Raw genomic sequence first — 5168 nt, 5'->3', positions numbered from 1 at the left:
GAAAATGTATTAATATAATTAAATATATATGTATTTAATTATATTTTTATTATTATATTTATTCTACATTTTATTAAATAAAAGAAAAGAAAATGAAATTTTAAATATATATATATTTATATTTTTATTATAATTTTTTATATATTTTTTAAATAAAAAGAAAAAGAAAATGAAAATTTCTTTTTTTCCCTTTTCTTCTTCCTCCCGTGCGCCGCGACCTCCTTCCCCTTCTCTCCGTTCGTGCAGCAACCGCCCCAACCGTCCTCTTCTCCGTCCGTTCGTGCCCAGCTGCAGCCCAGCCGCAATCACCACCTCTATCTTCTTCTTCCCGTCCCGCCGCAGCCAACCGCAGCCAGCCGCCGATCCTTTCCTTCCATTTTCTTCTTCCGTCCGCAGCCCCGCCGCGAAGCAAGACCGCGCCGCTGCCAGTCCAGATCTGCGGAGCCGTTGCTCTTCCGCCGCGCCCAACCGTCTCAGCCGGTTCTATCTCTGTCGAAGCCACGGTTCTGCAACCGTCTCAGCCGTCTCTATCTCCGTCCGCGAGGCAAGTCGCACGCCTCAATCACAAACAGCCTCGCCGACGCAGGTCACGCCGTATCGCACGAATTCGGCTACGTTGCCGGGCTACTCCCGTCCGCGCGTAACTGCTGTTGAACGTCCGAACCGTTCTGCCTTCGTCGATACCCACCGTCGCGGACCAGTTCGCGTGCAAAAGTGTTTTGCACGATGTCTTTTGTGTAGATCCTACGGCAACTTCTATTTAACGTCGATTGTCAAAGTCTTGTTACAAGATATTGGTAAGGATGAGATTGTTCGGTAATAAGGTCTTACATTTGTAAATACATTAAGATGTGATGTTGTTTAATTGGTTGAATTGATCTTTGTTCTTGAAGGCGACATCGGTGATTTGGAGTTAGTGTCCTTGAGTTACGCCTTAAGCTTTGTTGGAGTTCGATTCTTTACTCTTGGGGTTTGTTTGTTGAAGTTAGTTCGACTAAGGAATTTTACATAAAGATCCAGGTAAGGGATTTTCTACTGGACTCAATTGTGATTGTGAACTGTATGTGTGTTGAATGTATACTGTGGTTTGACTGAAAATATATATGAATGCATATGAATTGAAGTAGACTTAACGTCGAATGTATATCGTGATTGTCATGGAACATATATATAAGTGTGTGTATGTGGACAGGAAGAAGATTGTAGATTGTGTTGGTATGAGATGTAGATATGAACTTGTGATTCTCGTTTAGATTGGGTGTATGATTACGCTAAAGTATGACTGTGTGCTGGAGAACTGAGGGGTGCATTGACTGTATAGTGGATTGACTGATGTATTAGCATACTATTGACAGACATATGACTGTAGTAAAATAAGTTGACTGTTAGGATGTTGAAAGAAAGAACTTTGTGACTTGAAGTAACTGAAGGATGGGTTGAATGGAATGAGGGGATAAATTGTTAGATTGTATTGGGATGTTTACCTTGTAGGTGTCCCACGGGATCACCAATTTATTGTGCACCTTCGGGAGCATTTGACTGATATGTGTTTCTGCAGAACACTAGACTGATATGTACGTCCCTCGGGGCGTTAGACTGATATGTACGTCCCTCGGGGCGTTAGACTGATATGTACGTCCCTCGGGGCGTTAGACTGAGATGTGTATCCTAAGGGATCACAAGACTTCGACTGTACAGGGTGTCCCAATAGAACTTTAACAATTTATTTTCCCCTGACGAGACCAGTAGAGGGTCTCTTACTGAGTATTTAAAATACTCACCCTTCTTATGTTTAATTTTCAGGCAAAGGTAATAAAGGCGGCAAACAGGCGAGGGGCAGGAAGGAAACGTGATGCCATAGGAAACGTGTTTTTGCTTCCGCTTATGGGTTCTTGTGAGGTTTAAAATGGATTGAAATTTAGTTTACAAACGTTTGTTGTAAATAGTATTATTTTATGTTTTCTTGAATGTTTAAAAATCAGGCCTGACTTGAAGATGTTTTTTTTAAATTGCTTACGTTTTGTTTTATATTAAACAAAGCTTTTATTTGAAAAAAAAAAATAAGACTTACTTAGAAAAGTTGGGTCGTTACAGTTGGTATCAGAGCCTAAGTTTTAGGTTCTGTAGACTGACTTACGATGTAAGTCTATGTTTTTGTGTCCCTATGGCTAACGCGACCCTTCGTCTCTCGTCAGGTATGCTTTATGCTTATATGTATGGTTTATGTATATGACCTTGCCTAAGTTAAACTAGAATTACATGAATGTTATGATTTAATGGTGAAGGATTTAATGGTGAAATTTAGGAAAAATGTTGCCATGTAGAGGTGTTCAAAGGAGTTGTCGAGTAGTAGAAAAGTAAGACGTTGTTAGCGAAATTGTCTGTTTTGTGATTGGAAATCTAAGAAAAATAAGTTATGTAGGTGGTTTTAACGAGGACTAAATACACGGTCAAGTTTATACGAAACACATTAAATAGTTTTAGAATGGAGGTATTGGAAAAGAAACAAGGAAGATGAGCATGGTTGTCTTGATGTGACTTTAAGAAAGAATTTTGAGTTTCTCGTGAATGAAAAGTTACTAGTTTGGAGTTTGAAAATTGGAATGTAGTTTAACCATGGGCTAGTTTCAAGTACAAAGAGGTTGGAATTATCGTTTCGCTAAAAGTTATCCCAGCTATGAAGGTTAGTAAGTTGCTTGACCAGGGTACCTGTTGTATTTGACTAGTGTGGTAGACACCAGAGAAGTCGATGTTTCTTTGTTATTTGAATCAGTGGTGAAAAAGTATTATGATATTTTTCTAGAAGAGTTTCTAAGATTACCGCGCTAAACAGAAATTGGTCTTGCTATTGAGATAGAGTTAGACTCGTTCCTATATCTAAAGCTTCATACAAAATGGCCCCAACAGAGTTGAAAGATTTGAAGGTGCAATTGAAAGAAATGTTTGACAAGGACTACATTCGACGAAGTATGTTATCTTGGGGTGCACCAATTTTTGTTTATTAAGAAGAAAGATGGTCGATGCACTTATGTTTTGATTGTAGAAAGTTGAATAAGGTGTCAGTTAAGAATAAATATTTTTTACCAATGAATGAGGATTTGTTTGATCAACTGCAATAAGTCCGTGTTCTTTAAGATTGAATTACATTCAGGTTATGGCTTGTTGAGGATTAGAGAACAGTGACATTCCTATGGCAGATTTTCGTTCGTGATATGGACATCATGAGTTCATTATGATGTCTTTTGAGTTGGCAAATGCTCAAACAATGTTTACGACTTGATGAACAAAGTGTTTAACGATCTCTTAGACACTTTCGTGATTGTATCTATTGACGATATCTTAATTTATTCCAAAATAGAGACAGCGCGCATGAGGAGCATTTAACATGGTTTTAGAGGCTCTTCGAGTCAACAAATTGTATGCAAAGTTTTCAAAATGTGAGTTTCGGATGAGGCCAAGTATCTTTCCAAGCCATGTGGTATCTAGAGATGACATTTATGTGGATCTCATAAAAGATTGAAGTCGTTACCAGTTGGCCTCAACCTTTCATAGTCAGTGAGGTTCGTAGTCTTTTTGGGTTCAGCAGGTTATTACTAACGGTTTGTATAAGAATTTTCTCGTATAGCTACTCCTTTGACTCAGTTAACTAAGAAAAGGGACTCTGTTTGTTTGGGACAAAGCCTATGAGGATAGTGTTTAGGATCTTAAGCAGAAGCTTGTACAACTCTCGTGCTTACCGTACATGATGGTTCAGAAAGTTTCGTAATTTATAGTGATGCTTTTAGGAAAGTTTAAAAGGTATTATGATTCAACAAGTTAAAGTAGTTGCTTGTACTCCTCGTCAGTTGAAGAGTCATGAGGAAAATTGTCCAACTTATGATATGGAATTGACAGTTGTGGTTTTTACATTAATGATTTGAAGACACTATATGTATGATGAAAAGATATAGATATTTTCTAACCAAAAGAGTATAAAATACTTTTTCACTCAAAAGAAGTTGAGTATGAGATAGCAAAGATGGTTTCAGTTAGTAAATGACTATGATTGTGAGATTTTGTACCATCTAGGTAAGGCGAATGTGGAAGTTGGTGCTCTTCGTAGAAAAGTATCACATTTTGACAGCACTTATTACCAGACAGGTTTCATTAGACAAAAACCACGAGAGAGCTGAGATTGTAGTTTTAGTGGGGGAAGTCACCTCAAAGTTAGCTCAGTTGTCAGTACATCCGATCTTGAGACAAAGAATTCTTGTGGTTCAATTCATTGATCCTTATTTGATTGAGAAGCATTGCCTAGTAGAAGTAGGGCAAGTTAAGGAGTTTTCCATATCCTTTGATGATGAACTTATGTTTGAGAGAGAATTATGTGAGCCAACAGAAAATGCAATTAAGACAAGGTTATTGGTTGAGACTCATAGTTTCCCATTTCTCATGCATCCAAGTAGCACAAAAATGTATCAGGATCTAAAACGATTTTATTGGTGGCGGAATATGAAAAGGGAAGTGGCGGAATTTGTTAGTAAGTGTCTAGTATGTCAGCAAGTTAAGGCACCTAGACAGAAACCAGCAGGTTTGTTACAACCCTTAAGTGTGCAAGAGTGGAAGTGGGAGAGAATGTGTTGATGGATTTTATTTCAGGGCTGCCTAAGACCCTGAAGGGTTTCACAGTGATTTTGGTTGTCATAGACAGGCTTACGAAATCGACACATTTTGTACCAGGAAAATCCACTTATACTGCTAGTAAGTGGGCAGAGTTGTATTTAACTGAGATTGTGAGACTGCATGGAGTGCCTGTATCGATTGTTTCTGATAGGGTGCACGGTTTACTTCCAAGTTTTGGAAGGGACTTCAGACTGCTATGGGTACGAGATTGGATTTTAGTACAGCCTTTCATCCACAGACTGATGGTCAAACTGAACGTTTGAACCAAGTTTTAGAGGATATGCTACGAGCTTGTGTTATAGAGTTTCCAGGTAGTTGGGACTCTCATCTACATTTGATGGAGTTTGCTTATAACAACAGTTTCAAGGCTACCATCGGTATGGCACCATTTGAGGCTTTGTATGGCAAATGTTGTAGAACCCCTGTTTGTTGGAGTGAGGTTGGTGAACATAGGTTGATGGGACCTGAATTAGTTCGGTCTACTAATGAGGCTATTCAAAAGATTA

General features: G+C 38.7%; 1 long non-coding RNA gene across 1 annotated transcript; it reads left to right on the top strand.

The window, feature by feature from the left end:
- The first annotated feature begins 617 nt into the window (after positions 1-617).
- LOC116405092 lies at positions 618-1868 on the top strand. Its single transcript, XR_004218174.1, has 3 exons — positions 618-797; positions 894-1020; positions 1804-1868. It is a non-coding gene; the product is annotated as an uncharacterized LOC116405092 (long non-coding RNA).
- The last annotated feature ends 3300 nt before the right edge of the window (positions 1869-5168 follow it).

Source organism: Cucumis sativus, chromosome 7 (genome assembly GCF_000004075.3).
Source record: "Cucumis sativus cultivar 9930 chromosome 7, Cucumber_9930_V3, whole genome shotgun sequence".
Classification (NCBI taxonomy): Eukaryota; Viridiplantae; Streptophyta; class Magnoliopsida; order Cucurbitales; family Cucurbitaceae; genus Cucumis; species Cucumis sativus.
Note: the sequence above shows the minus strand (reverse complement) of the source record. Positions and strands in the feature narration are given on the sequence as shown.